The 11680-nt window shown below is 56.9% G+C and overlaps 1 protein-coding gene across 3 annotated transcripts in view; it reads right to left on the reverse strand.

Moving 5' to 3' along the window:
* PCGF3 (polycomb group ring finger 3) overlaps positions 1-1109 on the reverse strand; it is a 37718-nt gene extending 36609 nt beyond the window's left edge. For 2 of the 3 annotated variants that reach the window (XM_011936803.1, XM_011936801.1), the window contains exons 1-2: positions 1065-1109; positions 623-763 (exon numbers count right to left, since the gene is read on the reverse strand). The gene's annotated coding sequence lies outside the window, so the exon portion shown is untranslated. Of the gene's footprint in view, positions 1-622; positions 764-1064 lie in introns of those variants that run through there. The other variant, XM_011936802.1, reaches the window with a different exon arrangement.
* Between the last annotated feature and the right edge of the window lie 10571 nt (positions 1110-11680).

Consider the following 11680-nt stretch of genomic DNA (forward strand, 5'->3'; position numbering starts at 1 on the left):
CCACCCGGGAGGGGGAGCCCCGCCCTGAGCCCCTGAGAACCACACCCACCTGGGAGGGGGAGTCCCGCCCTGAGCCCCTGAGAACCACACCCACCTGGGAGGGGGAGTCCCACCCTGCATACCTGAGGATCACGGCCACACAGGAGAGGAGGGGAGCCCCGCCCTGAGCCCCTGAGGACCACACCCACCCGAGAGAGGGAGCCCCGCCCTGTGCCCCTGAGGACCACGCCCACCCAGGAGGAGCGAGAGAGCCCTGCCCTGTGCCCGAGGATCTCCCAGTGCTAGTCGACTGCCTCACAACTCACTGGGCAGAGGCCCCAGGCTGCGCCCCCACGCCGCACTGCTCCTCTGCCACACGCTGTCCGGAGGGCACCCAAGTGAACCAGTGACGGAAGGAAACCAGCCCTCTGCACCCTGCACTGCCATCAAGCCCTGTGCCCTCCACAGCTCCCTGGATCTTGGACTCTTACAGGAAGGGCCAGGAAAACTCGGCAGTGAACCGTGAATGCTGCACCAAGTCCTGACCCGCCTGCTACTCATGATCGCCCGCCCTCCCCACAACAGGCAACAGGGCAGGGCAAGGAGTCAGCAGGACCCCTGGGGTCGGGGGCGCGGGCCTCACCTCCGCTAGACGTCCGCGTGTCCGTCCCTCTGCCGGGGCATGGAGGCTTCAGGCCAGCACTCCCACGCGACGCTGCCTCCTGGCTCCGCACGCGGGCTCGCTTCTGCACCCTCCTTCCGGCCCTGGCTCTTTTTCCATTTTCTAGCACAGAAATGGCATCTGTTAGTTCACTTCGTGTCGTGGCTGTGTGACTGCCACAACTCCGCCATTTAGACTAGAACTCGCAACCAAGCCCCACCGAGCAAAAGGCGGAATGGGGTCAATCAGAGGTACTGACCGCGAGAAAAGCTAAGGACCCACGCACGGCTCCAGCCTGTCCTCAGAGCCGGCGTTTAAGAGGCGCTGCAAGGAACGGCCACCACATGTACAAAGCGTGGTCTCGGCAAAGTCCGGCAGTTTATAGGCGCGGAAAGAGGAGGGCAGTTGGCCGACGCGCACTTACCTGAGCAGGACGCCTGGGGTCCCTGCTACATTGTGACGCCTGCGGAGAAAAAGCACAACAGGGTTACCCTTGGAGTGCAGGCGGTGCAGGCGGACGGCCCCCACCCTACCCGCGGTACCAAGCCTGGCTCGGTTACACCGGTCTTTCTTTGCTTAAAATAAAAGTTCTTCAGGGACTCTGAAGAACAGGCTCTACCTGGGAGGCCCAAGGCATCAGAGACAGCAGGAGTGGGCACGTGGCCCGCGGGGGTGGGGGGCAGCTAGGGGCCCCATCATGCTGTTTTGGGCCCAAGAGGGCAGTATGTGAGTCTGTGGAAGCTCCCCGGAGAAGGGGTGAATTTCAGGGGTGATCTGGGGAAATGCAGGGCCTCTGAGGCAAGGCAGTGAGGGCCGGGTCCACGAGGCAGCCACCAGAGGCCCGCAGTTCTGCGGCTGTGCACAGAGCGCTGTGTTCTCTCCCAGTCACAGACCTGCCTGCGCCTGGCAGATGTGCACCAAGGGCCGCAGTGCAGGCACTGAGCCTGGTACTAGGCTCGGCGGGGATGAGGACACGTGCGTTCTGTGGGGACAGGATGGTGACACGGCACGCGCAGCGCTTGTTGGGGCCAGGGAGGGCACCTGGGGCTGTAGACAGACAGGGAGGGGCAGGGTAGGGACATGGTCCCCACCTGAAAGACAGGCAGCAGGCGCCATAGGACCCAGGGGACCACGTGGGGACCCCCGTCTCTGGGATGGGGCACCAGGGTGACTGCCATGCTGGGAAGGCTTCCCCAGGAACCTCGGTGGCCTCTCCCATGTTCCTATTTGAGCTGGGGAAACGGGTGGCTGGAGTCAGACTGTGGAAAGTGGGGGCCTGGGATGACCTACAGTGTCTGTGGCTCACTGACAGAGATTAAATACTTTCATGCTCTTCATTTTCTACCCCATTTGTATCATTTCTACTCTTCCAGTTTCCCAAAACTGCACTTTTTATTAAATAGTCTTTGAAGCTCAGTTAACTTTTACATAAAAAGGGAGGAAGAAGGGAAAGAGTAGAGTCAGTCTTCCCAGGCAAGTATAAGGAGAGATCAGCAGGCATGTCTGAGGCACTTAAGGGAGGGAGAAGAGAAACAAGATGAAGAGAATGAAGCCAGGCTCAAAGCCAGGCTTCCAGAACATTCTGCAACACTGGGGGCTTCCACATCTCCACTGCCCAACAGCACAGCTGCTGACCACACATGGTGTGGAGCACTTGTGTGAACTGTGGCTTGTGGGACTGAAGGATCTCATAATTATTATTCTTTTTTTTGAGACAGCGTCTTGCTCTGCCACCCAGGCTGGAGTGCAGTGGCACGATCTTGGCTCACTGCAGCCTTGACCTCGTGGGCTTGAGCAATCCTCCCACCTTAGCCTCCTGGGTAGCTGGGATTACAAGCATGCACCACCACACCTGGCTACTTTTTGTATTTTTAGTAGAGGCAGGGTCCCAGTCTGTTATCCAGAGCAGTTCGCTGGCTGTGAACTTCTGGGCTCAAGTGATCCTCCTGCCTCAGTCTCCCAAAGTGCTGAGATTACAGGTGTGAGCCACCATGCCCAGCCCATTTTTTTCTTTTTTTTGAGATGGAGTCTTGCTCTGTCACCCATGCTAGAGTGCAGTGGTGCAATCTTGGCTCACTGTAACCTCCACTTCCCATGTTCAAGCGATTCTTGTGCCTCATTCTCCCAAGTAACTGGGATTACAGACGTCTGCCACCATGCCCAGCCTTTTGTATTTTTAGTAGAGACGGGCTTTTACTATGTTGCCCAGGCTGGTCTCGAACTCCTGGCCTCCAGTGATCCACCCACCTCAGCCTCCCAAAGTGCTGGGATTACAGGCGTGAGCCAACACACCTGGCCAACCGAATGAATTTTTAATTGTATTTAATTTTAATTAAACTGTGGCCAGTGGTTCCTGTGTTGGCTGGCACAGCTGGCAGCTCCTGACAGGAGTTCTGGGACTTCAGTGAAAACACAAGACACAGACCTCGGAGTCAGCATTCTAATGAAGGCAGACAATAACTAACAAACAGGTCAATTATTTACTACGGTTAGAAGGTGACAAACACAGCCATCCCTTGGTATCCGCGGGGGACTAGTTCCAGGACGCCGCTCTGATACCAAAATCCACAGGTGTTCAAGTCCTGGACGTGAAGTGGTGTCAAGTCTGCACAGAAGCTGCGCACGCCACCACCCCACGCGCTCTATGCCATCCCCAGATTACTTACAACACTTAACATGCTGTAAACGCTATGTCAATAGTTGTTCTACTGTATTTTTAAGATCTGCATTATTGTTATTGTTGTATTTTTTTTTATTGTTTTGGTTCCCAAACATTTTCAATCTGTGTTGACTGGACCCACGATTCGGGGGAGCTGGCTGTGCACTGTTCAACCGGGTGCACTTAAAGCAGGTGACGTCTGAGCACGGACAGGATACGATGAACTTGACCCTAATAAAATGGAAAGTTTACGTGAAACTGGTAAGTTCCTAGAACAGTAATTCACCAGCATTGAGACCAGCAGAGGAAACCCAGAAAGTTCCAGAACCTTCAGGGAGCCAGGTCAATGGTCAGAAAGTACACTCCAAGACAGTGCCAGGCCCCGCAGGGCTGCAGGTGGTTTCACCAGTGCTCAGGGCACAAACAATTCAGTCTCAAACTCTTCTTGGAGAACTCATGCTATGAGCCTGACATAACCAGACCCTGACAAGGGCAGACGGCAAGAACTCAACATTAACCTCACCAAGAAACGTAGAGGTAAAAATCCAAAGAAAAAGGTTAGTCACCCTTATTTAGCAATATACAAAAAGATAATCATTCTTTTTTTTTTTTTTTTTTTTTGAGACGGAGTCTCGCTCTGTCGCCCAGGCTGGAGTGCAGTGGCCGGATCTCAGCTCACTGCAAGCTCCGCCTCCCGGGTTTACGCCATTCTCCTGCCTCAGCCTCCCGAGTAGCTGGGACTACAGGCGCCCGCCACCTCGCCCGGCTAGTTTTTTGTATTTTTTAGTAGAGACGGGGTTTCACCGTGTTAGCCAGGATGGTCTCGATCTCCTGACCTCGTGATCCACCCGTCTCGGCCTCCCAAAGTGCTGGGATTACAGGCTTGAGCCACCGCGCCCGGCTGATAATCATTCTTGACAAACTCAGAGTCCTAGAAAACAGTGAGCTTAATGCGTATGGAAAAAAGATACAATTTATGACAAAAGACACAAGGAGAAAAATCACATGATCTTCCCAGCAGGTGCATAAAAATCATTTGACAAAATTATTAGCCATTCAAGATTTTAAAAAAAACAAAACTCAGCCGGGCACAGTGGCTCACGCCTGTAATCCCAGCACTTTGGGAGGCCGAGGCTGGCAGATCATGAGGTCAGGAGATGGAGACCATTCTGGCTAACTTGGTGAAAGTCTGTCTCTACTAAAAAATACAAAAAATTAGCCAGGTGTGGTGGCAGGTGCCTGTAGTCTCAGCTACTCGGGAGGCTGAGGCAGGAGAATCGCTTGAACCCAGGAGGCAGAGGTTGCAGTGAGCCGAGATCATGCCACTGCACTCCAGCATGAGCGTCAGAGTGAGACTCCATCTCAAAAACAAACAAACGAACAAACAAACAAAACACAAAACTCTTAGCAAACTAAGAAGAGAAGGAAATACCTTTAACCAAATAAATTGTCTATTGAAGACCCTCAGCTGGTTGTGCAGTGGCTCACACCTGTAATCCTAGCACTTTGGGAGGCCAAGACAGGCGGATCACATGAGATCAGGAGTTCGAGACCAGCCCGGCAACATGGTGAAACCCTGTCTCTACCAAAAATACAAAAAATTAGCTGGGCATGGTAGCAGGCATCTGTGGTCCCAGCTACTCAGGAGGCTGAGGCAGGAGAATCACTTGAACCTGGGAGGGGGAAGCTGTAGTGAGCTGAGATGACAGCACTGCATTCCAGCCTGGGTGACAGAGTGAAACTTCATCTCAAAAAAAAAAAAAAAAAAAAAAAGACACGGCCGGGTGCAAGTTGCTCATGCCTGTAATCCCAGGACTTTGGGAGACTGAGGCGGGCAGATCACCTGAGGTTGGGAGTTCGAGACCAGCCTGACCAACACAGAGAAACCTCGTCTCTACTAAAAATACAAAATCAGCCGGACATGGTGGCGCATGCCTGTAATCCCAACTTTTGGGGAGGCTGAGACAGGAGAATCGCTTGAACCTGGGAGGTGGAGGTTGTGGTGAGCTGAGATCGCGCCACTGCACTCCAGCCTGGGGAACAAGCCTGCGGAACTCCATCTCAAAACAAAACAAAAAAAAAGACACTCACTAACACATACATCCTCTCAAAGTCTTATACAAGAATGTTCAAAGCAGCCCTTTTCCTAACAGCCCCAAACTGAAAACAACCACCCAGTCCATCAGGAGGCAGCTGATAAACACAGCGTAACCCCTCCCCACACAGACGCGGCTCGGCAGTGAGAGTGAACGCAGGCGCCCACGATGCCACGGGGGAGGGGGGCAGACGCAGGAGCATGTTCCCACGCGCCACGCAATTCCAGAACAACGGCAAGGATGGTGGGAGGATGCAGGCGGGATGCACAGTCCAGGCCGGGCAGGGCCTGGCCAGAGGGGCCTGAGGGAGGCCTATGGGGACCCAGCTCTGGGCCAGCACTGCCGGCGAGTCCGCGAGTCTGTGAGACTGGACAGGGGTGAAAAGTCCCCAGACTGCACAATGAAACTGGTGAATTTTAGTGTATCTTACAATTAAAAACACAGACCACAAACATCATTCCTAGTGCTGAAATCAGAAAAAAAAAGCCAAACTCGCAGCTTGTATTGCACCATCCCACCCCGAAAATAACCAAGGCCGGGTGGGTGAGGACACTGGAAAAGGCGACTGTGAACCTTTGGAGGTTGCGAAGGAGGGTATGGTCATGGTTGTGGGTGAGGAAAAGATTTATGAGACAGAAAACAAAACTGACCACGAAGGAAGTGACAAGTCAAAGAGAAGCACCCAGAATTATCCAAAAGCACCACGGAGAAAAAAGCCAAGGCCTGAGCGAAATTGTGGCAGTGCCTCCAGCGCCACAACCTAGACCAGGGCCTGGCCACCGTGGCTGTGTGCACGGGTTTGCGGCCCCACAGGGCCTGCTCCCAACACAGCGCACAGCGCCGCGCGTTGGCGGGAGGCCTGAGGCACACCATAGTCACCATCTGCTCCCTGCCTCAGAGTTCGCCAGCCCCACTGCAGCCAACAGAGCTTCACAACAGAGAAACGTCAAATAAGCATGTTTTAAACGCTCAATTGTGTCAGTAAACTGGGAAATACACATTAAAAACCCAATGAGATGGCTGCTGACCCCGGCATGCAGGAGCCACGGCCGCAGCACCACGCGGCCCAGGTGTGCACCCGCGAGACCACTCCAGCCTCTGCCCCACAGCCCGTCCCGCCCACGGCCACCTGCTGCTGGTGGCCTGTTTCACTTCCATGGACACACAGTGGACGGGGCTGATCCTAATGATCCTAACCATTGGCTCGGAAGAGGCTGGGACGACCTGAGGGTTAAATGGAGCCACAGAGAGCCTGGCGGAGAGTGGCTCCGGGGCTCCTGAGATGGGGAGGACAGTGAGGGGCCGGCTGGGGAAACTGAGGTGGCTCCGGGAGGCTCCATCATCATCTGTGCTCACCTGCTGGGGGACCCGGGGACGAGTGCTGAGCCTGGACAGGAGGGGCAGCGACTCAGGTTTCCCCTGGGCGAATAAGAGCAGAACCCACAGCAGCCCTCGGCAGCCCACGGAGCTGCGGCCCTGAGCCCATTCCTACTCCCTCCTCCACAGGGAAACGCAGCTCCGCCATGCACTGCGTCAGATGGTCTCGTGGGCCCCACAACCCCTCAGGGCTGCTGCCCCTCCTCCCAGCAGCCTACACACCCCATGTCTAGTCCACAACTTCTCATTTGGTCTTAATTTATCATTTCCTGATATGCAGAGATTTAAACAAAAGCTTAAAGCTGGAAACAGAACTTCCCATGATTGTCACGGCTCCACGTGTGCACGCCTCACAACGCAGCCAGCGGTCCGCGATACGTGCTTCACACGGCCTCCCACACGGAGGGAGCCCTCGTCAAAACCAACCACAGAAGCGCAGGCTCTGGTGGCCTCAACAGTGCGGGAAGTGCCCGCCTGTGCCCACATCTGCCTGCCTGCCCACGCCTGCAGTGTCACCAGGCCAGTTTCAGATCCCAAACTGCCTACTTCTCTCAGGGTGCACAGCCATTGGTATGTATAAAGGCAAATTTATCAACACTAAGATAATAATTTCTTTTCTTTCTTTTTTATTTTTGAGACAGAGTCTTGCTGTGTCACCAGGCTGGAGTGCAGTGGTGTGATCTCAGCTCACTGCAACCTCCGCCTTCCAGATTCAAGCAATTCTCCTACCTCAGCCTCCCATGTAGCTGGGACTACAGGCGTGCACCACCATACCCAGCTAATTTTTTGTATTTTTAGTAGAGACGGGGGTGTCACTACACTGGCTAGGCTGGTCTCAACTCCTGACCGCAGCTAATCCGCTCACCAAGGCCTCCCAAAGTGCTGGGATTACAGGTGTGAGCCACCACACCCGGCCAAGAATAATTTCTCACAAAACACCTGGAGCATGTTATGAAGTAAATAAACAAAAGACAGGCCGGGCGCGGTGGCTCAAGCCTGTAATCCCAGCACTTTGGGAGGCCAAGACGGGTGGATCACGAGGTCAGGAGATCGAGACCATCCTGGCGAACACGGTGAAACCCCGTCTCTACTAAAAAGTACAAAAAACTAGCCGGGCGAGGTGGCGGGCGCCTGTAGTCCCAGCCACTCGGGAGGCTGAGGCAGGAGAATGGCGTGAACCCGAGAGGCGGAACTTGCAGTGAGCTGCGATCAGGCCATTGTACTCCAGCCTGGGCGACAGAGCGAGACTCCGTCTCAAAAAAAAATAAAATAAAATAAAATAAAATAAACAAAAGACAGACCTTGAACTGGCAGCTGCCACCCCACCCATCCAGACAGAGCACGGGCTCCGTCTTCTGGTCCACGGCCCCCACAGCACCACTGTCCGCCAGGGTGCTCCCTGGGGCTTCACCTTCCCGCCTGTGCTGCCGGCTGTGGTGGGCCTGCAGGACTGAGCCCCTGACCTGGCCGGCATGGCCAAAGATGGGCTCTGGTGTGGAAGAGCCTCCGGGGCCTTTGCTGCAGCCCCTGGGCCTCCCTGTCACCCACTTCCCTGTCTCTTGCAGCCGATCCCATCTCTTCGCTGTCTCCCAAGGCCACGTGGGCCTGACCACCCCCAGGGCTCCGCGCCCCCTCCTGGCTGACAACCACCACCTGTCTTGAGTCTGTCTGCCGGGGCTCTGCTGTTGGGCCCTGAAGTTCTCGAATTGACCCGAACATTCCTTGATTGTTAACAGCAGCTGCTATGCCTGACACTTACAGTCCTGGGGAGACAGTAGCCAGCACCGCCCTTACAGCTGCTGGGGAGGGGAGTGTGGCCGGAGACCCCTGGATCCCTGGACGCCCCACGCACCTCCTCCCTCTGCTGACTCCACTTTGCCCTGTCCCCGGAACGTACTGCGGCCATGGAGACCACAGGCCTTCTGGAGAGCCAGCCAGCCTGGGGTGCCGTGGGGCCTGACGCGTCACACACCAGACCTGGATCACACGGGCATCGTACTTCAGCCCCTCGTGGCCTCACACAAGCCCCTGTGCTGTCCTTCAGGCCCGGGCTGCGGGCTCACTTCTCGGCTCCATCCTCATCCAGCCAGCAGCCTCCGCTCCTGCGTCATGAGGATCTTCTAGGAATCTGCCCTGCAAGGCCTCTCACCTGGGGATGAGGACCCTGCCCCACACAGCCAGACCGAAGGGGCTCCCGCACCATCTGGAACCCTCTGTCTTTCCCAGTCAGACTCACAAGCTCCATGTCCACACAGCTCTCACTTTCACAGAGCCCCTCCCTCCTTCCTGGGGGTGCAAAGCCCGCCCCCTCCTCTGGTCTGCCCTGGGCTACCCTCTGGGCACCCCACTCTGGTCACTCACCTTCTCCTGCTTCCCGTGGGCATCTTCCAGATCTTTTTCTACCTCCCTCCTCTCAGCGATCACACCCAGGGCCAGCCCCTCCAGGTGCCACTTCCAGCCTCCGAAACGCACCCTCCCCTTGCCAGTGGACCTCAAGGTCACATGGCTCCATGGCTCCTGGCAACTGCAGCGGCTAGGAGCCTTCAGAAATGCACAGGGTACACGGCTGTCACCACACTCTTCAGACACATCCCGGCGTGGGCGGCAATGACATGAGTGTGGATTCAGCGCAGGCGGCAATGACGTGAGTGTGGATTCGGCGCGGGCGCGGCCCCGACGTGAATGGATGTGTCTCTGATGCCTCAGCGTGACATATGCCTTCCTCTCCACCCAGCTCAGACACCCCCAAAACACCCTGCACACCAGCCACACCGCTGCCTGGAGCGGCCTCCGGCTCCTGTCATTTAGCTGCCGCTACCGGACGCTGGGAGGAGCCGCTGTCCTGAGTCGCGCCCGCAGCACAGAGCTGTCTGGATAACACAATGGCTTGTTTGTTTTCTTTTGCAGTAAAACTCACATACACACGTATTCAGTATGATGAGCAAAGTGAAGGATGATATTAAGGAAAAACGTATCATCCTGAACACTCAGAGGCAATGGCCGTTCTCCGTGTAAGGACGTGTCCGTCCGTGTCTGTCCTTAAATAACACTGCATACGCACAGATGCTGCTCTCATGCAGACGCTGTCCCACGCCCCGTGTGTCCTGCACTACGTGAGATGTGCTCTGATGCGGTTTCTGCAACGAAGGAGCTGCCACGGGCCTCTCCACGCCCACACACAGAGCCACCCATCCTACAGTCTCCCATAGGCCTCTCTCCACGCCCACACACAGAGCCACCCGTCCACCCACCTCCCGCAGGCCTCTCTCCACGCCCACACACAGAGCCACCCAACCCATCCGCCTCCCGCAGGCCTCTCTCCATGCCCACACACAGAGACACCCATCCACCCGTCTCCCACGGGCCTCTCTCCACGCCCACATACAGAGCCACCCGTCTCCCTAAGGATCCTACAGGCCCTGGGGCCTGCGTTCAGCAGCCCCGCTCACTGGGGGCTTCTCTGTCCTATGAGGGGAGTCCTGGGGGGCAGGGTGACCCCCAGCGAGTGCACTCTGCCCTTGCTCCACCTCGCCCACAGCCTCCTCAGGCACCGCCTCCCTCTCTCCTCTGCTGTCCACCCCGGCACCCTCTGCAGCCTGGACGCCTCAGCCCCCTCCCCCGTCTGGCTGACTGCCCAGCCCAGCCTTCCTCTGGGGGGACTCTGCCAGGAGGAAAAGGTGGCATCACAAGCCCACCCCTGGGGCACATTTTCTTCTGCCACCCATGTCTTAGGACAGCCTTGAAGTTTCTGTTGTTTGTGAGTCAGTTTTGCTGAGTTATGAACTTTCCAGAAAACAGCTCCTGAGACTCGCGGGCACAGAGCTGCAGGCGTGTCCTGTGCTGCATGGAACAGCCCCACTGGGGAGCACGGAGAGTCAGGGCCCGCACTGCTGCAGCGTGCAGCGAGGTTGGTTTCACACACACCCATGAAATCGTCACCACCGCCCGACAGGCAGTGTTCCCTCCCCAGTGTCCTCAGCCTCGCAGGTGCCCAGCCCAGGTGGGAGGGGCGGTGCCACGTGGAGTCCCGTCTGCTCCACACCTCCCGTCTGAGCTCCTGCTGCCCATGGGGTCATCCTCTCCTCCTCGCTGTCCTCGGCCACTCCCTAGCCCATGACAGAGCTCCCGTCCAAGTGGTGAAACCCGCCCAGGACAGCCTTCTCCAAGCCACCCTCCCACTAATTCACCCTCCAGACAAGTCTGAGCAGCATCTTAGAGACAGAAATCTGACACGTCCTCCTGACAGCAGAGCGGGGCCTCACCCTCTGCTTCCTGTGCCAGCACGGTCACGTCGGAACCACATCCATTCACGTCAGGGCTGCGTCCACGCTGGGTCCACACGCATGTCATCGCCCGTCCACGCGGGGTCCTGCTCACGTCAGGGCTGCATCCACACCAGGTCCACATGCACGTCATCGCCCATCTACGCTGGGTCCACACGCACGTCATCGCCCGTCCGCGCCAGGTCCACACGCATGTCATTGCCCGTCCACGCGAGGTCCTGTTCACGTCGGGGCTGTGTCCACATGGGGTCCACAAGCACATCATCGCCCGTCCACGCCAGGTCTGCACACATGTCATCACCCGTCCACGCCAGGTCCATACGCACGTCATCACCTGTCCACGCCAGGTCCACACGCACGTCATCGCCCATCCACGCGAGGTCCTGTTCACGTCGGGGCTGTGTCCACATGGGGTCCACATGCACGTCATCACCTGTCCACACCAGGTCCACACGCATGTCATCACCTGTCCACGCCAGGTTCACACGCACGTCATCGCCCGTCCATGTGAGGTCCTGTTCACGTCGGGGCTGTGTCCACGTGGGGTCCACACGCACATCATCACCCGTCCACGTGGGATCCTGTTCACGTCGGGGCTGCGTCCACATCAGCCGCGCCCTCCTTC

Source organism: Colobus angolensis, unplaced genomic scaffold (genome assembly GCF_000951035.1).
Source record: "Colobus angolensis palliatus isolate OR3802 unplaced genomic scaffold, Cang.pa_1.0 Scaffold157, whole genome shotgun sequence".
Classification (NCBI taxonomy): Eukaryota; Metazoa; Chordata; class Mammalia; order Primates; family Cercopithecidae; genus Colobus; species Colobus angolensis.